This window comes from Anguilla anguilla, chromosome 7, assembly GCF_013347855.1.
Source record: "Anguilla anguilla isolate fAngAng1 chromosome 7, fAngAng1.pri, whole genome shotgun sequence".
Lineage (NCBI taxonomy): Eukaryota > Metazoa > Chordata > Actinopteri > Anguilliformes > Anguillidae > Anguilla > Anguilla anguilla.
The window spans coordinates 45,076,377-45,103,996 of record NC_049207.1 but is presented as its reverse complement, the minus strand read 5'-3'; the positions used below and the strand labels follow the sequence as shown (position 1 = coordinate 45,103,996).

The following is a 27,620-nucleotide window of genomic DNA, read 5'->3' as shown; positions in this document are numbered from 1 at the left end:
ATATGAACAGCAGTATGCCCCAGCATGTGTGTGATGCGCTGTCAGCCTCACAACCGCAGGGAAGCCCGGAATCAGAGGTCCAAATACACCATAAACTTCCAGGCAAAAATGTTCATCATTGCATGCGGATTAAAGGCAGAATCCCCAAATGCATTTCTTTAGGAAATATCATTTTCTGGTCCCTAATGGAGCAGGTGCAGTGGCTGCACATTGAAAGGCACAGTGATTTCCCAGAAAACGGTGGCTAGTTTGGTAATGAAACAGCGGTCTGAAACAGGAAAGGGAATCAACAGTGATGTTCATTTCATATTTCCAATAGTTTCCACTCACACGTATTTCACCTAATCACCCAACCTTACATTACAAGCATTTAGCAGGCACTATTTTCCAGAGCAACTTTTAATACCTTGCTCAAGGGTCCAACAGCGTTCTCCTCGGGAATCGAACCAGTGACCTTTGGTGTTCCAAGACTAGTTCCTTACCCATTATACTACACTGATGTCCATAATGGTGACATTTGCAGAGAAGGTCCACCATGACGCTACTTTTGTACCAGCCATCGGTTCAGTCTCGTTTGATATCCTAAGCACAGATGACCCCCCACTCGGTAAGAAAGCTTGCCAAATGTACCACCTCTCATACGACAAAACGAGTTGGGGGCCAGACTGAGAGCTTCCACCTGTACAAATTAATGCAACCCAGCAAAGATACTTCAATTGGGATTCAGTGTTAGTCCTTAAGGTGGACTTACAAATAAAACAAACCTGAAGAGTTGCATTTACTGTGAGGGAGTTGGAGTTTTGGGAGACTAACCGCAACTGAACAGGGGGTTCTTTAAGCTATTAACCAGAGGTAAAATAGCCACAAAGTCTCAAGAGACAAGGGAAAGGAGAACAATACTCCTTAGGGAGAGTATCCCAAAGAAAAGCTCTACACAACCCACGTACTGGGTAAAAAAGAACTAAGGCTTAAGGAGTATGAAAATAAAACAAAACTGCCGGAGCAGAAAACGGGGCAACTCAAAGAAAACAGACCTCGAACCGAGGCTGAAAAAGTAAAACCCTAAAAAAAGAATACTGAGCTTAGATTGTGGCACTAACTTGTTGCCAACAATCTAAAAAAGCTAAAGACTGTTGTGCTAATTTTATAGCCACAACAATCCAATATCGCAGCTCAATCCTTTACCTTTACCTTTACCTTTACCTTTACCTTTACCTTTACCTTTACCTTTACCTTTACCTTTACCTTTACCTTTACCTTTACCTTTACCTTTACCTTTACCTTTACCTTTACCTTTACCTTTACCTTTACCTTTACCTTTACCTTTACCTCGCTTGACAGAATACCGGCTCTCGTGCAACATAAGTGACACTGAAGCAAAGCTTATCGGCTTGCTCAGGGTTTAAATAGAACACCAACAGGTGCAAATTGTAAAAGGAAATTTGCACGTGTATAATTCAATCAACTCAATGGCCGTAATAACTGAAGAAAAGGTGCATGAAAAAACCAATGGCCGTAATAACTGAAGAAAAGGCGCAGGAAGGAAAAGAAATGGTGGCATCAGCCAAAACCATGACATTTACGTGATGGCAAATTGTGAAAAACAAGAATAAAGTGGAAAAATATGCTATGCTAGTCGACAATGCACCTACCGCGTTTAGTTCAGTTTAGCCTTTTCTCCCTCACAGCATTGCACTCTCTTCCTCCGTATTCCCACCTGAACGCGTAAACATTCATCCTCAACATTCATGGCTCAAGCTTCTTCTTTTTTTGGTGATTTTGCAAGGAGGCCACTTTCTTGGAAAATGAGAGGCGTAAATTAAGTCTCTGGCCTTTCGGCTTCAAGAGAGTTCTTAATGTGTGTCGAGACTACCGTCGCTTACATTAAATGAATCTAGAAGGTCAGTTATTCAACATTCGTCTTTTTTTATGAAATAAGAGGACATGACATGACTACCAATTATGCAGGGTTTGCAGGGTTTGTCATTCTTTATTGTCTGAATTTCATTAATATACTCTTCACACAGGGCCACATATGCTGGCTGTCTTAATTTATTGACTCACCGACCCATTCCTTTTCTCTGCAGGTTTCCTGTGAAATATCAAGTGCGTACTATAATTCTTAAGTTTCGCACCTAACAGATCCATAAACACTCTTCGAATGGCCTATGCCTCTTTATTGGTACTTAACTCAACTCAAACAAAAAAAGAAAAGATGGCATTTATAAAACATGCCGACACAAAAATGGAGCATCGCAATGTCCAAATGACCCAATGAGTCATATCAACACAAAAGGCACAGTGAAGTGAATTTTAATTTAATTTTCAGTGAAACACTTTAACAGTGATAAAGCACGAGGGTGGCTGGAGGAAAATTGACACCGAGGTAGCAGTTACTTGCAAAATATCGGGTGACTTGTTACCTTGGTAACAAAAAGCCGCCTTGGTAATAAGGTGGCATTTGATCCGGCCGACAGCTGGAGTAAGTCTCAGCCAGACCAACTGGTGCAGTGAGCAGAGACTCCTGGGTGATGTTAACGAATCAGCTCAGGTTCTTATAGGTGTGCTCCTCTCCACAGTACGGGGCTGAGACCAGGGGTATGCATGCTGAGAGAGAGAGAGAGAGAGAGAGAGAGAGAGTCTGTTTCGAAAAGCCGAAAATCCGGGAAGCACAAAAGCTGAAAAGTTTTTGCTAGCTTGCTTCATTGTGACTTTATTTTAGTTTATTATTTGTACCTGGAACTTGTGAGGGGGAAGGGTGAAGGGTGAAGATCTCATATTTATTTGTGTTCATGTCTTTGTGGGTGTGGAAGGTATTCTCTCGCTCTCCGTAGTGAAACCCAAGAATTGCCACATCTCCCTCCCAGGGGTGTCATATGGCATGTGACAGTAACATAACATAATTAGTTCATGATTTACTGTACAATATATTGCTGAATAATGCATTATATTTACATTTTCAATGTCACAATATTCCAATGTCTTTGTGGTGGGGGTTAAAATAGTTCCTGAAGAATATCAGCAGGAGAACATTGCAATATACAGATACATAAATTCCCAATTTGCTTGAGCCTGTACAAGGGTTGAATGCTAGGGCATGTTGGAAATGGGAACTGGGGTGTTGCCAAAGGTTATTGCACTGAAGGGGAGCTGGCTTGCATATATCAGGCTGCTTTTTAGTGTGGGACAGATGTGAATGCTTATATTTAAATGTGTTGTCGTTACATGTGTGTTTAAGGGGAGGGAGTATGTTTTTCTTTGTCTCCTTGCTTGTGTTTTTTATGTTTGAATTTGGTGTTTGTGTGTATTTCATTTATATTGTTGCATTGTTAATATTCTTCAGTTTTCAAATGCAAGTGCAGTCCTTACTGAGGACTAGGTTCATGGAACAGCTAGGCCAGAGAACATGACATTGCTAAACTTGGCATGTTTGCAATGTTGGTCGGCCAAATATTTGCACAGCATGAAATAAATGGCATTCTATTTGAAATGGAAACATACCACTCAAAAAACCAAAACTGTGGAGGAAATGCCCCCACTGTGCATTTGCTTGAGTGTTTTTAATGCAGTATGTGGACAGAAAATCAAGTGCATTTAAAAACACACCCACCAAACCACTTTCATTCTGGCCTGCACATAACAGCAAGCGGACAAACAGAATGCATTTAAATTCCTTCACCATAAATAAATTCAGGTTTTTAAAGTTAAACTTGGTTCCTGAACATGGTGTAAAAGTGCTTTAGGATCTTCTGCATTGTTTTCTGGCTCATTGAATCCATTACATAAATTAAAGCAGTTACATCAGGGTCTGTGGAGGTTTTATTGTGTTCATATCATCGAAAGAGACCCCAAATGATTAAATGTCATTTGCTATTAGATTCAAAATATTCCTGTAAAGGTTAAAATTCCCTTTTTATGTCTGAGAACAAAAGAAAATTTAAAATTATAAAATAAAAGCAACAGAAAATTCAAAACATTTCAAACTTCAAACAGTAAAAGTAGTGAAATGTGAACTGATAAATGTTACATGAACGTAGGTGTCTCCGAACACACATATACACAAAAACATTCCTTTGAAAATGTGCCTGAAAAAAACATCTATTTTCCATAACACACGTCTGTTATTGCATGGCAGGAGTCTTTGTGCACCTTTTTCCATGACCTTTTGAAATAATTTTATGAATTCTAGCGTTGTGCTGAATTAAATATAGAAATGATAAAATCTGGACTGACTGGTAGTGGCAGCATAGACATTAGCTATCTTTTCTGAGTTAATGACCTCATTTCCATGTATGCTGCTTTAGAATGTTGACTCCAAGTTTGTGTCATAGGCCTTGTGTCTCATTGGAACAAAACGTGCTAAACATAAAACTAAAAGTATTTTTTTCCCCCGAAATGCTAAATAACTGAAGCAACAAAGAAAACTGAAAGTAGTAATTCCCACAGAACAACTGGGCTGCATTGAAAAATCCATTCACTTGTGCGACTTACAATTGTTGCCAAAAGCAACATATTTGATAAAAAAAAATAAGCAATGACTTAAGAAAAAACCCTCGTTAATGTGTGCCTTCATACCACAGCCTGTTCATGAAAAGCCAGTTGAAAATCCAGAGTGAATTACATGCTTTAAACTGTAGATGGGTAACAGAAAGTCAGATTTTAGATAATTCGTCTCTTGTGGATGGCGTATATTAGCTAGTAAACCATACTGTAATGCTCTGTAAAACAGTCAATTAAATTTGTCAGAAACCAACAATGTTGTCAGTCTTGCATAGAACATAATCTATAATAGTTATTCAGTCACTAGTTGCTTTGAGTCTAAAAAGGCATGCTGATTTAATTCTCACAGCTCACAAACTGTACAAGAAAATATCCTCTCCACTCTACGCCGCAGTTACACCCCAGCCTACGAGCTCAGAAGACAAAGACATGATGTTCTGTCAGGACCACTGTCATCAAGTAGAACTTTATTGACAATAAAGGCAATACAGTTATGTTTGGCGGTATGGCTCTGTTCTGGAGCTCTCCCGCCAACCACGCAGCCTGCGTGGATAAGGCCGGGAGGCCAGCAGCCAAACCCCCCCTAGAGGGGTACACACAGAACAGATCCAGCAGCAAAGCAGTTTTTAACACATATGATGGAGCAAATGCAATTTCTTAACACATAAGGATGGAGCAATACAACTTCTTAACACATAGGAATGGAGCAAATGCAATTTCTTAACACATAAGGATGGAGAATGTAAATTCTTGACGCATGGGGAAGGAGCTGGGGTGGTGGAGGGGATTTACGAAGCAACGTGCAGCACTTGCATGCAGGAGGAGCAGCCGAATGAGTAGAGGGAGGCTGTTTAAGTAGACCGCCCTGTTAGTGAATGTACTGTGATAGGCTAACATCACTCAGCTGAGCCATCAGCTGATTCGGCCGGAGCGCTTGACTCTCGTGACCTGCCAGAACTACGCGATGCTCTATTTATAGATAGCTGTGGGCAAGCTACTTGTTCCAACGATGCTTGGGGCTGAAAATATATGTATATTTTTTGATAAAACTATAGTATTTTCTCACAATTTAGCTTGATAATTGAAATGGGAAGGCAGCACTCCAAATTCAGGGCTGTGTCCAGTTCAGATTAGCTGTGGCAGTGTTATGCTTTATTGATCATAGATGCCCTTAAGGGAGGGGTCTAGAACTTACATTGACAAGCGAAAACTGCTTTTGTAGTGGCAGACATAATACGCCTTTATGTGTAGTCTGAAGGCCATACTGAGAAGAGTTTCTTTTTCTTCTTTTGCTCATGACCAAAGGTTTTTACTTTTTTGTCTCATCTGACCATAGCACCCAGTTACAATCAACGTTCCAATAGTGAATAATAACACATTGAGACAAAGTCCATACAGACCACACCATTTAATTGGCGGCAGGGGTTGCATGAAATCACTTTTTTTGGTCTCTGTGCAATAACAGGCAGCAACTAGTGAAAACCCATTTGCGGTCCAATTAGATGGCACCTGTGAATAAAAACATTACTGCCAGTGGAAATTACTTGGACTGCATTAGACTTCTTAAGCATATTACTAAATCATGCTGCATAATGATCTTTAAAAAACGTTTTTTTAAAACATTGTTCCCCCCAATGTGGATGCGCAATTTGCACCTCTGAAGTTATGGCTATAACCTCTGCACACTGCATGAGGAATACTGCAGCTGCAGTGTGTCCTCCTCTGATATGTTCCTCTGCTAGGCACTGAGCATTCTCAACACTGAAAGCTTTAGTGCTACAGCTCTATAGGAGAAGAGATGTGACTGGGGTAGAACTAACTGAAAAACAGTGAGCAAATGAAACTCACAATAAGCTTGCAATGATATAGCATAGACAAAGTGTAGCCCAGCCTCCATCCCGTGATGCCCCAACTATAGTGGCCTCACCCTGGCCTCGCAGTGAATGCCTTGGCCAGCTCATCCATGTGGGAGCCATTGCCCTTAATGATGTTTTTATGTACGATACCACATACAGGGGTCCAGCTGGTTTAGATATTTAGAGTTTCCATCCAAGCATCTGCTCAGCCTCTGAAAAATTAGATGTGCTTACGCAGAGTGAAAAAAGAATTCTTAATGAGCAGTTTGGTTTTATGTTTGGTTTAGTTTTTTTACTTTAAAAAAGCCTGATTTGGTTAGAGAATATGCGATATGCGCATATGAAATTGACTGGCAATCTTGCAACACTTTGCCATAACACTGCTCAGTCTGCTCAGTCTGATTGTGCTGGCATAACACTGCTCAGTTTGTTCAAGCTTCCATAACACTGCTCAGTTTGATTAAGCTTCCATAACACCGCTCAATTTGACTGAGCTGCTATAGCACTGCTCAGTTTGATTAAGCTTCCATAACACTGCTCAGCTTGATTAAGCTGCTATGGCACTGCTCAGTTTGATTAAGCTTCCATAACACTGCTCAGCTTGATTGAGCTTCCATAGCACTGCTCAGTTTGACTGCTGTGCTAGGGCCAGTGGGTTACGACCTCTTCACATCAGCACATCTCTGTTTTAATGATAAGGTTCTCAGGGTCTCGAACCTTGTAATTTCTTCTCATTTGAAAGTGCATGCTTCCTCAGCAAGACCAGGGTCATTATGTTGATGAATTGGAATGGTATTGTGTGGAAGAGCATCTGTGGCTTGTTATGCACCATGCAGCTTGTGAGGCTGCATTCTATTTCGGAAAACACTCAGCACCGATCAAATTCTCAATGTTTTCCTGGTTGGTCGACCGCATGCATTTATTGTGCTTTTCCTGCTGTGCAAGCCCGTGTTTCGCAAGAGTTCGAGATCTTTGCAATTAAAAAAAAAAAAAAAAACTCTTCTTTTTAATACTGCTGAATGCCATATCCTATATGCCTCAGCACCTTTTCCCTTTATTCCTGGCCCTGCATTCTTTCAGTGAAAGTGGGGGCCTTCAACAATCTTGCCTTCAAGAACAACAAAAAATGTACTTCAAACTTGCACCTGCTCTTCATAGCCCTGTATTACTGAATGACCTTTTCTCTAATCTCTACAATCAAAGGTTCAGATCGTCTACTTGCATATATTTTTCTGATAAATGGCTTATTTTTCCATAAATAGGAACATGTATCTCACTACATATATACACCTCTCTTGATTAATTCAATAAATTCTATCATGCTGTATATTTTTGTTCTTTATTAACGCTGCAATTATGAAAATTTCAACTAAGATGCCAAGATACTCATGCCTACAAATCACTGTCTATGAATCATTAATTAAAACTTGCAAAATCTAGGCCTGCCAGTTAAAGTGTTGATATCAAAATGTCAAGTTACCACCAACAATATTGGCTCACACTAATTAATGTTTCCTAAATTATTTAAAGTAACTTGGTTTTGTGTTTTCTTAAATTTACCATCTTCATCTTACCCCACTGCACCGCCCCCCCCCCCCCCCCCCACTATGCCCCAACTCAGACTCCATTATTCACTACCAAGGCAGCCAACCTGAACATTAAGGGTGGCGAGTAGAAACTGGAAACTGCTAGCAGCTACAAGGTGAACTGTAATTAACTTTTAGCTTTTTAGCTATTGTTTGGTATTTTTAGCTTTAATTAGCTATAAGTTAAGAGCACAGAAGGCTTCTAGCTATAGTGCTGTTGTAAGGAAGCATGCTTGTTACTCCTATACACAAAGTTGAAGAAACAACTGAGAAACCAGGAAGAATGGGGATCCTTCAGACTCCCCTCTTTTGTGCAGCTGGAGGGCATCCAGCTATGTATTCAGTGCTTCCACACTGGACAAAAGATTCTGCCACAGTGACAGACTATAGATATGAACCAGACAGACTGAGTAAATTATCCTCAAATTGTACAAGAAAATAAAAAATTTATATATTTTGTGATTTGTTACATATTTGTATATGTCTTTGTAAGTAATAACTGTAAATACAATTCAAACGGATACAAACCTCAGACAGCTGACTGACTGGGCAAACAAAATAATACTGAAAGTTATGCTAATTACCACCAGTGTAGCAAGTGAATCCTATTAAAAAAACGATAGCCTATTCATTGGCATACTGTACCATCTGTTATTTTTCCTCCTCCTATTACCAACTCTAACAAATTGTGAAAAATCTCTGACCAGGTAGTAAAAATCATTGGGCTGCCCACTCCCAGTATTGCAAATATTAACAGCTGTGCTATTGGCATATGACATTGTCAAAGTAACATCTACTCTGTTATGTCATGCTGTTTAGAAAAAAAACACCTGTCTGGTGCAAGGTATCCTTTTCTGAGAACCCTTTCCTAACAGTTTCCATTTGTGTAACTATCAGGCATATCAGCAAAGCTGTCAAGCTTCATGTTCATGGGTTGTTATGTTCTTTTCCTGTCTGGAATAACACTGCAGTAATACTGTAGCCTGTCAGGATCAGATGAGAACAGCTATTAGAAGGTTTTTTAGTTAAAAATCACATTATCTTTTTTCTTTTAATTCTAGATGTGGAATGAGCATCCCACTAGTCAGTACATTAGAAATCTTGCCCATCTTCCAATGGATATTGAAGAGTCACCTATTTCAGGTTGCAGCATTGCTACTTATCCTCGTTAGATGTCCTTATTTATTGCTTTGGATTACCCTGTGAGATAATGTTATAGGTAAAGCTTTGTAAAGATATGTTATCTGCCTAGTGGTGCTTTCTTTTGTTACGATACAATTTTTTGTTTAATGGGCTAACATTACATTTATTGATTAGAATTGTGCTCCTGTGCCTTCCTGGTGACAGACTGTCACATGCCGGTGTGACACCCCTGGGGTGCGGCAGATTCGGGTGTGCACCGTTGGCAGCCGCATGGAGACAGAGAGAGAGAGCGCACCCACACCAACACAAAATCAATACAAACACCTTCACCCTTTTTTCTCACAGGTTCCGGTCAACAAACAATAAACTAAAACAACAAAGACAAAAGAAAGCAAAACCCAGCGAAGGCTTTTCATCCCGTCGCTGGTCTCAAGTGGCCAACTTTTCGACTGACAAGTTTCTTTGTCTTTTAGTGCAGCAGAAAAACAAAACTCAAAAACTTGCTCTCTGTGTGTGCTCCCAGTCTCAGCCCTGTTCCATAGAGAAGAGCACACCTTTAAGCACCTGGGCTGATTAGCTAACGCAACCCAGGTGCGTGTGCTCTCTCCACCAGTAGGCGTGACAGAGACGAATCCGGTTCTTCAGTGGACTACATTGCATTGTTGTACTCCTGAGAGTAACACTGATGTTCTCCACTACTGTATGTCGCTCTGGATATAAGAAAAATGATTGTAATTCAATGCAATGTAAATATTTTTTAGCAGTATCACTTATCTAAGGTCACTTATCTCCAAGATTATGATTTGCAATGATTACATTTAATTAAAAATAAAATTAACTTTAAATATTCTGACGTGATGTGGAACAAAGAATGCATTAATGTTTAAGTATTAACAAATACAGGAAAAATAAATGAATTATTTGTCAACTGGTATGAATGATTGATTAATACTTACAAGCAAGGAAATAACCATGCAAACATAGATAAGCAAATAATTTTATTTTATGATTTAAATGTGCTGCACATTCTGTGACCAACTTATTTCTTGCTCACAAGCATTGGTTGAATGTCTGACTTTACTAATTAGCATTTGGGTGCTGGTTTTAGTAAACACACTCTTTCAAAGATGTTCATTGATACACGAGAACAACATATTTCAGTTGTTTCAGAAATATGTGATATCTTACAGAAGAAAACCTCAAAACATAAGAAAACGGCAAAGAGCAATAAAACAACATTGATAGCAGGAAGCAGTTCTCAGCCTGAGGAAGTAACCCTTGCTGATTTGTCGAAGCTGCCCGAGACCTTACATGTCTTTGAAGAAAACTTTTTTACAAAACACCCTACTGAGATTAAAGGAATCAAAAGGCCTCTTAACAAGTCGAGCTTAATGAATTGAACGTCTGATGTAGTGCCCCAAGATCTCAGAGGAACCGGCTTAACAGCTCTTCAGCCATATGCTCCTCAGAATAATTTCTGCTGTGGGAAATATTTAAGACAAAACAGTGTTAAATTTTCATTAAGATTGACATTAATGTGTAATATATCTAGAAGATTGCCTCAGCAGTTTCAGGATAAATATGAGATTTATGCTCAGGTTCTAAGATTAAATCAGCCTGTTAATAAATTAATCATGCATTGCGTTCAGCTATTCCAGTCTACTGCAGGAGCTGTTTTATCTAGCCTCGTCTAATCACTTGCACTGTATGAAAAGCAAAGGGATGCTAAATTGATTGATTTGTGCATTTAAGTCACTGTCTGGACTGTCTGGACTAACATGGTGGCCTGTCAATATTTAATCAGATATTATTGTTGTCATAACAAATTATTTACACTATGGACTGATTTGCATTGTTTCTGTGTAGCATACTGGCAAAAGTTTAGTCTAACTTGCCATCATTTCAGCATCAATAATTTTGTGTGCAGACCATTTTAGGAGTTGTGTTTTTTTCAGAAGCATACTCTCTGCACGTGAGTGACCTGTTTTACATTAAAGTGTTTCATAGTTGAGTGAAAACAACATTAACAACACTCCATTTTTTATTTATGGATGGAAGTTCATAAAGTAGCAATATCTACGTAATCATCCACCCACGGTGTTATTTTGTCTTGTTTCTAAATTTATATCCTATGTTTAATCACTGCATTAATTGGGGTGATTTACATGTGTAATCATGCCTATAAGCCCCACCAAACCTTAGATTTTCTGCGTTATCTTTCAGGTTTCTCTTTCTCTAGGCCTACCCCCTTGTGTCTTAACTGTTGTGTATACATACGCTTTGTTTTTATCATATTAGTTCACTGAGTGTCTGTGAAGTGCTTCATGCACCTGCAAGAAAAGTGTTGAAGAACTTGGGTAAAAAATAAATACTCGAATTGACGTCTTGAATCACGCGTTTTCAATGTGTTGTATGACAACCTGTGTCTCTAGACGTCAATTTCACATATTTTTGACCCAGGGTCGGCTCGTGGCATAAACGGTCTATGCGGTTGGTTAGGGCCACAACAGCTAGGGGGGGCCACACGGCCACGAGGGGGACCACATGATCCAATGTTTATCTAAGGAAAATAACGTTATTTTCGCAATTACGTTATTCATCCCCTATCGCGGAACTAGCGGTATAAATTTGAAACGGAATGGCACCTGAACATTTCATAACAAATCTGTCGCCCCCCCCCTCCGGTCCACCACATTTGTTTAGATTGACCAAAAACCTAGGGCCAGCCCTGTTTTGACCCCTTTGGCCTTCCATACTAGAAAAGGTTAGCAAGGATGGAGAAAATAAGCGATTGGAATGAGCCGCTGGTGCCCTTCTATTCTCATCCAATCCGGCCACTCCAGGGTTTCCCTCATACTCTGACTGAAGCCGTGCAGAAGCAGGACACCCACAGCTGCACTCCCGATCCAGCTGCCCATACTCCACTCCAGGTTCTTCACTCACTAGTCTCTAATCTCCTCCACTTTGCAGACTGTTTTCTCCTCCTTTTTCTTTCAGGGCAGTTCCCCGCAGGCGTTGCCCTCTGGTGTCCCAACCTGTCACCATCACACACACAGCTCCTGCACAAACGCTCACCATTAAACTGAAGCACAATACAAAAAAGAAAGTTTCAACTATCGTTGAAAGAAAAAGTGAAAAAAGAAGCCAACAAAAGAACACGCCACCATCTGCCCAATCACTAATCAGGCACAGGTGCAATCCAGCCCACTCCAATCACTAATCAGGCACAGGTGCGCCCCAGCTAATACAAAACATTCTCACAATGTTGTTGCTATAACATTGACAAAAACGTTCTAGTCACATGGTGAGGACATTTGGTGTTAGCTGGGACTCAAGGCTGCCCCAATCACTAATCAGGCTGAGGTGCAATCAATCTTCCCATCTAGTGACCTCGCCCAACCTTCCCGAGCACAGTTCCCCGTTCCCCCCTGACATATGCAATTTAGTGCTGCGGCTAAAACTATTCTTCACGTTCTGACAGAGGGCATCCCTGCCCTGCTATTTGGAGAGCTGCATTCATGAAAATCTACCTTTCAACCCTGGCTCAATTAGCAAATGACATGTACACAATGATTTTCACTGAAGCAATAGGCATATTCAATGGATTTTTCCTTCTTCCTTCCACATTTACATTAGTCACTCAAGGAAAAAAGACGAGGCGTTATCTTACCTCTGTGACCATGCTCACGTGCTGGAGCTTTATGCATGTTTGTAACTTTATACTTTTGTAATTTCATTACCCCTATCGTGGGTGCCAGTGGACTTAAGTATTCTGTCTTTTTCACAATGGTGGCTTTTGCTGCCGTTTACCCACAATCCATTGGTAAATCCACTCCTGTGTCTCATATTGTCACTGTGCTGCATTGCTCCCAAAGTGAAATTATGTAATGTCGTTGGTACGTTTTATTTGGGAATGATGATGTTATTCCTCTGGACAGGTAATTTCAGAACTTCGATAACAATACCTGTCACAAACCGAATACCTGCCTGATATAATCGGCACCTCCACAGTGTCGTTGTTCTGTTCTGGATATTGTAAAGTTGGCTTCTGCATTATGCACTTTTTTGGAGTCTAATTTCCTTTTGCAACAACCCCTTGCATTATTACAAACTGAGTATGGGTCTGTGTCCTTCAGTTCCAGAGGATACTACTGTGATCACCTTGGAGTGAAGTAAGAAACATCCCAGGTATTGTTCATGCATATATGTATATGCATATTTATATTTATATGCATATGTATATGTATGTGTATATATATCAGTCCTCTGACTCTAAGACTTTTAAGATCCATTGGGTTCAACTTCATGGATAAGCCTTGATGAACCAAAAAACACAAAAATGTCAAAATAAAATTATTTTAAAGAATCTTGGCCCTTGGTATTTAACACTTGCTGGTCCTTGCCGGGTGATGAGTCTGAACATGAATGCCATCTTTAAAACAACATTTAAAACCATGCAGTAAACAGGGTAGATTGCAAACAAGAAATATAGCAGGGTCAAAACCTATGTGTGCAGTTTTATAATCAGAGCTATTTATCATCATATTATTAGAGGTATTGGCAGACTGACCTTTCCTCTTGAGAATCAAATTGTGAAGCTAGTAAATAATTAGGTCCATTCATTCATTAGAAAAGCACATCCTTGAGCCATGGAAGTTTGTCAGGTTCAAAAATTTTTGTCTGCAAATGAAGGTTAATCGGTTATAAACTTATAATGAGATCCAATGCACTCTGCCTAAATTTAGACTGATAATGAACGGTGAATAAAACTTCAGTCTGAGTCAGGCCCTGCATATTTGGGTTTCAGGAGGACCCGTGAAATATATTTACATTGGAGAACTACTTCAAAGCAGCCACCACATGCCCACACCACCTATTTTTGGTTTTGAAGTCTAAAAACAGGGCACAGATTTCATGGGAATAGGGAAATTAAGTTTTTTTTTCACAGTGGCAGAGTAATTTTAATATCTACAATTAAATAATTAAGTTGTGCCAAGCTGTTGATTAAAAACTGACCTGAAATTGACTTTTCTAAACACGTACCTGCTGTTTGTTCTCTTCTGCAAATATAGCTTGTTAGTTCTGACAGAAGGAAAGGATTAAAATAGTTTTTGTACAGTAGGTCCTTTTGATTAACCTCATTTTTAGTTCATTTCTTCTTTATTAAATTGCATCCACAAAGACGGATGCACCTATCTTGTTACAGGTAAATATAATCAGAAATATAATTTGTGTGCCATTTTGATCACATTTCAGTATTTAGTAGACACTCTTAGGTAAAAGTGCATATACAAAGGCCAGTCAACAAAACTACAATAAATCAATCACAAGGACATATTTTTTGGCAGCATTTGCAGTTCTGTCTGTTCAAAGCATGTTCTCAACTGAATTAGTCAAAGGCATTCTATTAAGGTTCCTTATTTCAGGCAAATCTTAAAGTATCAAGCATCCGAATACCATTTGACATACATGATATTCTAGTATTATTATTATTATTGTTATTATTATGAATAATATTAATAATAATAATAATAATAATAATAACAACAATAATAACAACAACAACAACAACAATAATAATAATAATAATATAAAAACAATCATTATTATTTTTTGTATTTATATAGCGACTTTCTAGACAGATATACACAGACAGTATAGATATAGATATACAGTATATACTGTATATATAAAATGCATAGATATACAGAGGATATCCATGAGAACCTCAAAAATGTTAATTTCCATCAATGTGAGCCGGTGGTACAGCCACTAATTGGTCAGTGACGATGGAGGCATTCGACTCGTAGTTTTCATAAAACAATTCTTATAATGATTTTATTTTGCTGAACAAAAGTGGCATGCCCGCGACATGTTATTGTTGCTTCCTTTTTCATCTGTCACTTCAGTAAACATTGATCCTCTGACATAATTCTGCCTTCAAAGTGAGTCCCAAATGCGTTTCCTTTTGAGGTTGTTTTTAGCGCTGTCTTCAGAGACAGCTGCATGTGAAGGACACAGGCAGCAGACAGCTCACTCGCATTTGAGACACAGGGAAATAATCTATAGCAAGCAATCACACTTTTATTCAGTTAAAAACACATGAACGATGGATTTACGCCTGTCCAGTGAATTGGATAAAAGGACATACCCATGACACATTGTTCTAAGGAACAATTAGAATTTGTGTATATTCAGAAGAACATAGCATTATATATTTTAGAAAAAAAAAGAAAAAAAAAACAAGCACTTAGAACTGAGCTCTTTGTAATGTGCACAGATGGGCAATCAATGTTCAGAAAATAAAAGTCCTCCACGGTATTTTGTTCCAATCACCTGGATTTGCTAATTAGCACAATTCTTCAGCCAGGAAGTAGAACTAATTAGTTAAATGAGCAGACTGAGTTCATGGTAGAACTTTCTACCTATGGTAATTCACCTATTAACCCCAAACACCTCATAATTTCTGATCAGAGCTCTGTTTTTACCATACCACATTCTGCTCTGAAACTAACTCTGTCAAACATCCTCCCCATTGATGCAAACCTTTGTGTTGTCATGAAAACCATACAGGAAATAGCAAGAGGTGCGGCACAGAATCATTAAATCTAAAGAGAAAGGAATTATCAGAGCAATATGCATAAATGTTGCGATAACCAGATTTGTTTTTTTGTTCATTTATGTGTGAGTCCTGTGTGCTGACAGACAGAATGTCTCCTGTTGTTTTTGTGCAAATAAACAAGAAGCAAAAGGAACAGGCCCAAACTGAGCATATGGCTGGAGAGGCAGTGTGCTTGCATAAATTTCTGCGAAGCTGCATTTGAGCCACAGTTGCAGCTGAGAGGCTGGGCCCGCAGAAGATTCAGCTGTTTTGAGTGAACCGATGTGTCTCTGGGTTTGCCAAATGCCTGCAGCAAAACTCACCTAATGGAAGGTTGTGAGAGGAGTTTCGTGGTGCATTGTGGGATTAAGAATAGTCTGAGCACTGCAGCACTCACTTCTGGACACTTGAGTTTTAACTTGTTTTTTTTTTGGTATAAGAACAGGATGTATTATAATATATGCTTCAACCTTGTCTCAATCACTTACAGTATGTCAAATCTTTTGATTTTAACAAAATTGATTATGAGAGTTTCACATATTCTTTAACTTTCAGCAGTTGGCCACTGGTGTAATTGGTACAATTAAGATTTGAAAGATTTGTGTGAAATTATTGTCCAGGAGGTACATTTTTGTAAAAAATAAATAAAGCACATCCATATTATAAACAAAATTTGATACACTACACAATAAATAATCCACCTAAATATAATGTCCAAACTCTGTTTATGTTCCACTCAATAATATATCATTAAAATTAGGAGAGATATATTTTATTCATTTTCCTGGTGAATGTACTGTTGTGAATGATCTCCTCATAGCTGGAATTAAGGGGTCAGGCTATTGGGTTGGAAATTTACAAGCTGTCAGGGCATACCCCAAACCTGTATATAACCTTCCTGAAACTTCAGGGGCTGCCCTAATATGTTCTTACTAAGCGATCCTGGAAAGTAGGGGGTGGGATCAGAAAATCAGGCAAAATTACTGTCTATACAGTGAGGCTAGCTGCTATAAGCTGCAGGTCATGTCCTGTTAAAGCAATTGATCTTGAAACCATGTATCTGTTAGGTTAATATAAGATGTTTCTGATTTAAAATGTATTTACTTGCCCTGAATTTTGTTTTTGTTTTGTTGGACTGATGAAAAGTCATATATTTGTGGTTTGGCCAAGGCCTCAGCAAAACCAATCAACTCAGATTTGTAGATTATGTTTCATAGCATTTCCCTTGGCTGCTTTACCATGGTGCTTCATAACATCTACCCTGTGCAGATATAAGTTAATGATTGTTATCTATGAATTAACCCGGCTACCAGTCCTATGGTTGCAGAAGGAGGCCTATTTGATTTGCCCAGTCAGAAGTGCAGCGTGTTTGTTTGAGTTGCAATTGCCCTCATCCCCAAGCCTGCAAACACTGTTTGTGTGTTGCCTGATAAGCCAGTGGCTGCTATTCCCCCTGATGCGCAGGCATGATGGGCATCGATGTGTCTCCCCATGAAGGAGAGGTGCCATCTGAGTTCAAAACTAACTGAAGCGGTTGTAAGAAAACTCAGAACACTGCAGCGAGTATGATATTATAACAGCTGGCTGGCTAGGTCTTACAGATTTACGGTATGCAGTCTCAGCGGAATATATAAAATATAAAATCTATTAAAATTTACAACAAAACAATCAGTCAGACTACTGATGCTCATTAAATTAGAACAGTGATTAAACTTTTTTTGGCGCTACTTCGTAGCAGGATGTACATGGAAAAATAATGCTCACAATAAAGCCAATAAGAATTGAGCATTCAGCCAATCTGTAGTATAAAATCTAATTATTAATGTAACTATATGTGAATCACATGCATGGATAGGAACTTCTGATTAGAAACAAACAAATTATACAGAAAAGATGGTGTGCTACGTACACCTGACTGTGTAATGCAAATAATCTGGTCGACCACTTGTGTAAAGCAAAACAAAAAAAAAAAGTTTTAACTGGACCAAAATGTGCTCAGAAGAAGCAATCTCATCTACTGCTGATCCATCGACTAGGAAAAAAAGGAAATGTCGCAAGGACTTTTTTCTCAGTGAAAAAGAGCACTGCTACACTGCTTTTTCACCGCTCTGCCTTTTCTTGGATGTCTCTGAAAGCAGGACACAATTTAAGCTTTAAGGACAGCCACCCTGCATCCAAGGTACAAAGACCTTCTACTATCTGACCACGTGCTGCAGCAGACATGGTTCGCTTGCAAAACCACACCTGTCCCAGGGCACTGTTCATCACTTCCACTGATAGACGCTTGCGTTCACATGCTCACACTTCGACAAGTGCACTGGTTGAAGTCAAATAGTCGATTATCAACATGGCTGTTTCCACAGATTCTATATTTTGTGTGCATTTTTCCATTTTTTGTTGTTGCTAAACACTCTGTTGGACCTCTGTTGACAGATGAAGATTTTGCTGCTGGTCTGTATTGTAGGATGGGCTGATTGCAGGATGCATGTTGTCAAATCATGAATGCAATACATAAACGCAAAATAAGACTGGCACGGCCTCAAGGTATCTCATATCACTTATTTTAAGAGAAGATTGCATAAACCTACTTACCAACTTTTCTCAAACTTCAGTTTGGAACTGTTGCCTAAATGTATTAATGTTTCAGGAAGGGTAGGTCATTTCCTTTGTTGCAAAACTGCCTTGCCCAGTTTAGGGCATCATACATTCAGAAGTTGTGTCAGAGTCAGATGAACATGCATCATTCCAATTGGTATATCTGAGGCAAACACGGGTGACCTGGAGTCTATATACAATTTTGGCAGGACTGCAACAAAAGAACACAAAGCTAGCATAGGACAATTTATATCTTTATCTTTAAATTAAAATAAGTTTAATCACACTACTATTAGTATTAGTGTTAAGTGTGTGATGTTCCAATGACAACAACAACACCAACAGCACCACAGAACAAAATGCCACAGAAATATAGCTTTGGACGAGGCTGAACTACAAAGTCCTTGCAAAGAATGCTTGAGATTTACCCTTGAGCAAGGTATTTAATCATCATTGCTCCAGCAAATATACCGCAGGATAAATGGACGATGCTATGTAATTTGAGAGCAAATGGATGGATAACGGCATTAGCTCAAGGAGCTAATAGCACAACCGTAATTAGAAATAGCCGAGATAAAAAATATCAGTGTATTTGTGAAACATTAGCCTGATTTTGAAATATTATTACAAATGGGATCGACCCCAGAATTGGAAAGACCTTATTTTTGAACACCTCAAGGTTCCGGTAATCTATTCCATGCATTAATAACTGTCTGAGTAAAAACGCACATCCTTGCCCTGCTCTGTACTTTTGCAATCATCCGTACACTTTTTTGTGCAGGCCTTGACACATTTCTCTACATGAGGTCTGAGGAATGGATGGTTTTACATTAAAATACCTTCCTTGATTTATACTCTACTTTTTTTTCTACATATCCCAGCATCCTTTTTGTCTTCTCATATGCAAGTATAGACCTGTATGGGACTTACTTTAAATATACAACAGAATATTACGTTATCCATAGACACTTTAGCACCCTTTTATTGGCATGCCAAGGCATATAAAAAATGAAATAAAACTAAGAACATTAAAATTTAACTGGGAAAAGTAAACAATGAAACACGATAAAATGTGTAACACGTATGTATGTAAGTGTATGTATATGACGATTATGATTTTCCTTTCAGGTTTTACCTCTGAAGCTCAGGCTGTTGCAGGTGTTCTCATAATGTGCTGCTAATGTCACACGCTCCCTCCAGTCTCCCAAGAGGAACGGCAACCTGTCGACATCCAAGAGGCTGTCAAACTCGGGGAAAATTGTCATTTATTTTTGGGAAGTACAGCGCTCATACTTCCCTGTGCTCTGAAGATGCTGTAAGGAAACTGCACTCTGTCCCCAACCTTTGTAGCTGACACAGTGAGCGCAACCTGTCCTGTCTGGGCAGCCAGGCAAAGCCAAAAAAGTCATGTCTGCCATTTAGAACTTTCAGCAGAAAAGGCAGATAGTTTTATATTATAAATTCTTCTAAGTCAAATGAATATGAGACTTGTCTTTCCACAGACAAATGAAATACATTCTATCCTTTTTTTAATCCAATCTTTGGACCACAACCGGTATCCGAATTTGCAGTGCCGAGCTTATTTATATTTATGGACCCATTGAGGGCACAGATAAAGCGCAAACCGCTAGCACTGACTTCTTTTCACTCCACAGTCCATGAGCTCAGTGGTGTAGTCATTGCCTCAGATGCATAGCTGGCCCATTCCTCCTCTGAGGACCGGCGGTTTAGCTAGATGTGTCACTGGAGGCCCACCAGGTCTTTACTCTTTATAGCATCTCCATCCCGTTTCATTTTACTGTTGAACAGGCACCAATTCTATATACACAGTGGATGCTTGTTTTTTTTATTTATTAAGAATTCCCCCGGTCGGACGGAAATGCTCTTTAGCGGCATCAATCACCACCAATCAGCAGTCTTTCAGTGCTATTGCAAGTCGTGAGTCAAACGGCTCGAAGGACCTTTTTGACAATGTTTGCATCTTTCGTCTGTGTATTATTGTACCCATGCTTTCTGTAGTGTGTGATTTTCACTTTCTACCTTTCCAAAACTAAAACCACGCAATGCTGGCAGCCTTCTAATCAATCCGCGGGTGTATCAATTCAAGACGTCGTATGTCGATGCAAGAAACGCCCGATAAATCCTGCAAGGGTTGGAAACGGTCCGCCCTATAAGGGCAATCTCGTGCATAATGACTTGATGCACGTCCTCTCAGGTCACCGAAACCCAGTGCCTCAAGAATAGGTCTAACTTCGATTAAACTTAATTATAGTTTCATTTTCTAAAGGCTTTCTAGAATGGCAAATCCAGGGAATGGCTTTGGTGTGATGTGCCAAGAACAAACACGCATAAGGGCAATCCATTTTATCTGTACCAAGTACATCAAGCCAAATTCTTCCCTTGAGGTTCAATTCTGAATGAGTATTGTCATTTTAATCATGACTCAAATTACATTAATAACAAGATATATAAAATATATTAGATGTTGTCCAGCATTGATAGTTTTCCAGAGCCAAACCTTCTGTGTGTTTTCAAAATGAAATACAAAGAGGAGTTCAGCTCTTCCCGCAATACTTTATGCATGAATTTACATGTCGAGTTTACCTTCATGCAAATGTCATGTAAATGTGAGTTTGCACATGACCACAGTGAGCTTTCTGTTTTGTATTTGCATGTAAATGACTTTGCCTACAGCTCTGAATGTGCGAGACAAATTTCTGCTTTCTTTCTATTTCAAATATACTGTTTGAAAAATAAAATAGCATTGTAATTGTTTTATTTAGCAAAAACCCTGGAGTCACAAGGCATTCAAATGGCACCCGTAAACAGTAGCACTGGCATTAGGTTAATATGAGATCCACATACACCCTTGGCTGTGACTGAGTGTACAAATGGCTTTTTAATGACTTGTGTGAAGGTATCTTTGCACAACAATACGACTTTTAATTTTGTTCTTGTCACCATGCAGCTCGTTCTCAGCTTGCCTATAACTGCAACAACAAAATAAGGAGAAGTGCTCTTTGAAAATCCCAAGTTAGGACAAAAAAAACTAGCAAAAACATGTAGTTTGTGAGTCAAAATGCATGAATTGTGATCCCAGGGTATTTTACCAGAATACACATCCCAAATTATCACACTAATTTAATCACCCTTCATAGATTTTGTTGAGGGGTGGAAAACTGTTGGTTCTGATTGCTTTTCACCCCCGTGTCCTCTGGTATTTAGCTGATAACAGCTGGCAGCCTTCAGAAGCTCGGTCTCAGTCTGTCTCCACCGCCTGACAAGGCGCTATTCTCCTGTCCGCACAGCTGTCTCGAGTCCCACCGCAGACCCACATAGCTCATTAACCGAAGGTGCCGGTCTAGCTCTCTCATGGAGGATTGCCTTGGGGAAGGGGGGGGGGGGGTGTTTGGGAGAGAATACACTAGCCAAGGACACCTGCCACATTTGAAGTTCTGCTGCGCAAATTGCAAAAAAAAAACGACCGTGCAGTTCTGTGCTTTAGTTTCTTGGGATGTAGTCTGTCTTGGATTTATTTCTATTGATCAGGGGCGAAAGGGTCCAGTTTTTCATTGCATCCTGTGCGTTCGGCCCAGGAATTACATTCCGACAGGCTGAGGTCGCACAGTTCAAGTACGGCATTTAAAATGTTTACGCTGGAGCGTTTCACAAGTCAAGGATGGTGCATTTTTTTTTTAGCCCTCTGCACACTGAGAAGATTCATCTTCAAGTATACCTTTCATTTTTTGACACTTTTTTGTTTTTGGCCTTGCTTACTAATTCACTGTTTCCATCATTTTAATTAGATATGTAATATTCATTGCAACTAAAATCACATTCCCAACAAAATTCAGTGTTCTTATGACATCTTCTTTCCATATGATAACATTAAAAAGCTGATGAATTATTAAAATCAGATGCTTAACGTACAAACCTCATCCAGGATTCAAGCTGAACACGTGAATTTAAAGCAAGAAGTTTTTGCCATAAGAATGGTATTTTAATAAAGTCAGTGCACAAACAGGGTATGTTTTTAGTTAATTACTGACTCACTTGTATTTCAGCTCTAGGCCGTATCATGCTGGCATAGCCGACTTCACCTCCTGCCATGACCAGAGCATGTACAGACACCTGGAGTTTCTGCAGAACTCAAGAAAATGAGCTGTAGGCGTTTTACTCCTCTAATGAGTAACGTGATTGACTGAATGATGGTTCTGTCTTTCCTCTGCCTATTTTTTCCCTCCTTCGTCTTCATTTGCTAGTCTTTCCCGCAATGTCCTTTTGAGGAACACAGAGCAGAGGCACGCGTCAATGTTATCTCTTCGCTGCAGACATGCTTTTAGGAGAACCGAAAAAAAGGAAAAACCCCCCCCCTGTTTCATCACTGCTGTGATATTCAAATTACTGCTTTTAATCCACCAATTGCATGATCGGACCTGTGAAATACTGAGTGAAGTGTACGAGGATTCCACAATGTTATAGCTGACATGGAGCACAGCTCTCTACAACCTAATAAGACTGCAATTTGTGTCCCCTGTAGGGGACATGGTCTTAATCTCAAGACTGAGAAGTAAAAGTAAGTTTTTGTCATTCAAGACTTTCAAGTATTATGTCAAAGAATTCAAATACTTAAACCTTTTTTCTGCCAGATCTCAGGAAGATATACATTGTGAAAAATATGTGAAAATGAAGGTAATGACATCACAGCTCAATTGTATACAGTGAGGGACAGAAACTTTTTCTTGATTTGACTCTGTGCTCTACAATTTTAGATTTATAATCAAAAAATTTCCAATTTGGGATTGAAAAATGCCTTTGTTGTTTTTGAAATATGCTTGGGATCATTGTCTTGCTGTAAGATGAAGCACCACCCAATGGGTTTGGAGGCTTTTGCTTGAACTTGGGCAGATAAGATCCTTCAAAACGCTTCAAACTTCATTCTGCTGCTGCTTTCATCAGTTACATCAAGGGAGCCAGTACACGTGGCAGCCATACATATCCAAACCATAACACCCCAGCACCATTTTTTTTAAAAGTGGGTGATCTATAAAAAGTGCTACATGGTCAAACCAAAATGTATAAAAAATCCTTTTAATAAAATTATTTTAGACTACAGAGCCAAGTCAAGAAAATATGTCTTTGTCCCAAACATTATAGAGCTCAGTGCATAATTACAATCTGTAAAAGTGTAAATTGTAGGCATAGTGCCTCTCTTTCAAACCTGTATAAGTAGCTACATATGCTGAGTATGAAATAGATTCCGACCCAGGTGAGCTCAGTTGGGTGGATTTACACACAATTTCCAACCCTTCCAGTTCAACCTAAAGATTGTTTGATAAGATTTTGTCCATTTTCTGTGACTGCGCAGGAGCCTCACATTAAAGGAGTGTCCTATCAATGTAATCATTCCTGACAGCGGTGCATGTCCGGGAGACGGTTCAAAGTCATCAACTTCATTCTTTTCTGAAAATGAGACCGTGGCTTTGCAAACCCCACTTTCTGATCTCATCTTCAAAGGTACAGGGAATACTAAATCACACCTCCATAGAGTAACAGCCAAAAGGAAATGAAAATGTAAATGAAAATGAAAATAAATTGATGAAAAGCTTTTCAGAACCAAAAATTTACCACATGACGCTTTACAATCAGTAAATAAGTATCTGTTCAATGTGCTTCGGCAGAATTGTAACGAGTTCACGAAATATAGAATAGAACATATGTGTCTTGGCACAATTGCAAACTGCTACTAAGTTTCCACATTCATGGAAGAAGTAGAGGAACAGACATCAACTAATGGAGGAAAGATGCACAAAAAATAAGAAAATATTTAAACTTTCATGCATGAGTCTCCGCATTGCTTCACCTGTGCGTTTGGCAGGTAGAAATGATACATTTATAATAAATAGTAAATAAAAGAGGTTTAGTTGACTATGATTAGGCTACTTTTTGAGCATGATGCTTCAACTGAATTTGTGTGGAGTGTCAGATGTACTGCTTCTCCAATACCTGCACATCCCTGATATTACTCTGAATCCCAAGTGTAAACAAAAGTAGAAATGTAGAAAATCTCACTTCCACACTCAGGGCCTATATGGACGATATCAGAAACGGAAATGTAAGAGGAAAGGACAGGTATACAAGTAACTACTGTTTTAACAAATTTATTTAGTCATACATTAAACCATCAGTCATGAGTCTAAAGTAAGCTCAAAGGTTTTTTTTGAGGCCATTCTGTCATTCATTGGTGCCTTCCTCAGCTTAATCTGTAAAAAGAGAAAATAAATGGTGGTTGCTATGGAAACATCTTCTGAGGCTCAAGTGGTTGAGAAAAGGTAATGGCCTCTCAGGCAGTAGAACTTGGATAAGAGCACAAATTCAGCCCGTGAGAGGGAAATGCTTTGTCTGCCCCAGTGTGAGAAATGGTATGCCAAAATGAACAATTCAAACCTGACAAACTTCGCTCTCTGTTAATGCTTCAAACATTAGGCAAGGGCTGCATACCTAGTGATAGATGGTAAAAAGGCATTCCAGAGCAGATGATAAAAGTTCCAATAAAAGAAACAGATATGCTTCAGCAAAAAAGAGGAAAAGCCAACTTTGACCATGTTTTTTTAGCTGCGACCGCAGCTCTATAGCTCTGTCTGCCGGTCGGTTGGTTGGTCGGTTCATCCACAGAAAGTGTCCCACCTCGTAGCGACCACAGTTTTCGCCCCCAGGAGGATGAAATTTGGCATGGAGGTTGGTCATGACCGAAGGTAGAGCTGAGTAATGTTCAAAGCCGATTGACATTGTGTGGCGATGGGCGTGGCCTATCACAAAAAGGCGCATAACTCCTGAATGGATTCACAGATTTGCACAAGATTTTGTGGAAAGGTTGGTCATGAGCCAAAGAAGAGATCACATGTTTGTGTGAGAGGGCGTGGTGATGGGCGTGGCCTATCACAAAAAGGCACATAACTCACGAATGGATTCACCGATTTGCACAAGATTTTGTGGAAGGGTTGGTCATGAACCAAAGAAGAGGTCACGTGTTTGTGGATGTGGATGTGGATGCATGCGCATGTGTGGTCTCAGCTATTGCGGATTCACGCTTGTTTTTTCACAGACTCAAACATTCTGGGATTCAATCAACATTTATCCTATATCCTTTGATATAAATAATGATGAGGATGATGATAAATAAAGAATAAGTGTAGTATTTGCATGCACTTTTACTGTAAGTCAAAGTTCAGAACAAACTTTTGAACACATGCCTCAGTTTATTTGATTATATAACTTCAGTTCTTTGTTGAGAGGCGACATGGGGATATCTTTAAAGGTCTTCAGATAAAGGGATTGTTTCTTAGATGTGGTCTGTAAGCCTGTCCTCTCTCAGTGTATTCACTGCAGAGCCTTCAGAGGGAGGTTTCATTTAAAAGTACATTATGAATCATATATATTTTATTATAAAATCATATATTTATATATGTATTATTTTTGATACACACTTAAGTCACTTGTATTTGAGATCAAAAGATGAATAAGAGACAAAGGTACAGACAATCAACTTGTATTTCATGGTATTTAAATGTGTACATGTTTTACCATTTTACCCCCATTTCTATGCAAAAACAATCTTATACAAAGATGTATTTTTTCCCCTCAATTTCATCCTGCAGTCAGTAAAATCAGTGAAACCATTTATGGCCAGTCTCTGTGAAAGACTCACTCATGAAATGGCACTTTAAAAATTCAAATTAATCCCGTATTTAAAATGTACTATATAGAGGTTAATGGTGTTCATACTATTCAGTTAAAATGTCCTCATACATAAACTGACATCATTTAGAAGAAATGGAGAACCCACTGCAGTTAATTATATTACTCAAATAGTAATATTTATCAGATATAAAACAGATAGATTCCCAAGTGTAGCTGTCAGTAAACGCATGTGCCACAGAATAGACTTGACCTCATAGCTGGAGCATTGCAGGTTCTAATTTGGGTTGTCATTAGCCAACTATAACGATCTGATCATAACTATAATTGATCTTATCACACTGGGGGGAGGATTGGTTTAAAGTCAGCCGGGCCCTAATGCATTAGTATATGGGTATATTGAAAGAAACAATTGGTAATAAATGTCTTAAAATCTTGATTAAAAATACCCTGGGACCGTTCTTCCTCTGCCAAATAAAATGCTGAGTACCGATGATGTTGCTTCATTACGAGCAGAAATGAGAAGAATTCTGCATAGCACTGCGAAAGATTGATTCAAGGAGCTCCAGCGTCACAGTGCTGACGAACATATAGAGTAGGCTATCACAGTCTATTTCGTTTGTGATTTTCTGTTGTTTGCATGTAATCACACATCTGAAACAGTTATGCACAGGGTTGTAGCGCCACACATATCACTCGTATTAACGTTTGAAGAACCAATATGCGTCGGGGTGCCACTGCTTGAAGGCAATGGCGTGATAGCAGACGCCTGTTTGTAATCAGCATGGAGCACCATCCAAGGAGTGAGGGTGATTGTTGATGTACAAGGCAGTAATTGTTCCAAACAGTTGGCTAGCATGTTAGCTAGCCCTATATATCCTCTAGCGACATACGTTAGTAAGTCTGTCGTGTACAATATCTGTGTAACACAACATTTTAAAATATGACTTACACTTTCATTTATTTGTCATTCATGCTAAAGGAAAAATGATTGAATGCCTATATGTTTTTTTCAGCTAGAATGTCTGTTCCCGTGCATTTATGTGCACGCATGTCCGTCATAGCCTTATTTATATGAATTGCTATTATCTCTTACTCATGAAAAACACAGAACAAAAAGACATGATATCTGATGAAAAACACGTTTTCAATGTACAAAAATGCCAAGTTACTCACACATACAAAGCACTGTCTATAAGTCATTAATTCAAACCTAGGCCTGCCATCAAAAGTATTGATATCAAAATTGCACCAAGTTACACGAAACAATATTGGTTATTTCACCTCACACAAATTAAACAATATGTATTCCAAAGCAATGCTACCCAATGTTTCCTAAATTGTTTGGTTTAATTTTTTTTTTTAGGTTTTATGAATAATAAAGAAAGCTGTACATTATATATTTAGTTAAAAAGGATGCATACAAAAAGTCAAGGTCTTACAATGCACGGCTTATGGCCAGTAGTATTGGTGGTTGTAATGGATGTTATGGAACGTGTACTGTAAAGATGTGATTAATTACCCATGCATAAACAAGCCTTTTGCAAAACAGAGGAGTGCCAATTTCTTTTTTCCCAGCATACTTAAGTATTCATACTTAAGAGTCTTAAGAGTCCCTTGCCATCAAATAGAGTCATTATA

General features: G+C 39.0%; 1 long non-coding RNA gene across 2 annotated transcripts in view; it reads right to left on the bottom strand.

Annotated features, from left to right (window-relative positions):
- Positions 1-2,336: 2,336 nt before the first annotated feature.
- The window catches only part of LOC118232446, a 35,125-nt gene continuing 9,841 nt past the window's right edge, over positions 2,337-27,620 (bottom strand). The window contains exon 3 of one of the 2 annotated variants that reach the window (XR_004766296.1): positions 2,337-2,607. This is a non-coding gene — a long non-coding RNA (uncharacterized LOC118232446). Of the gene's footprint in view, positions 2,608-24,426; positions 24,545-27,620 lie in introns of those variants that run through there. The other variant, XR_004766295.1, reaches the window with a different exon arrangement.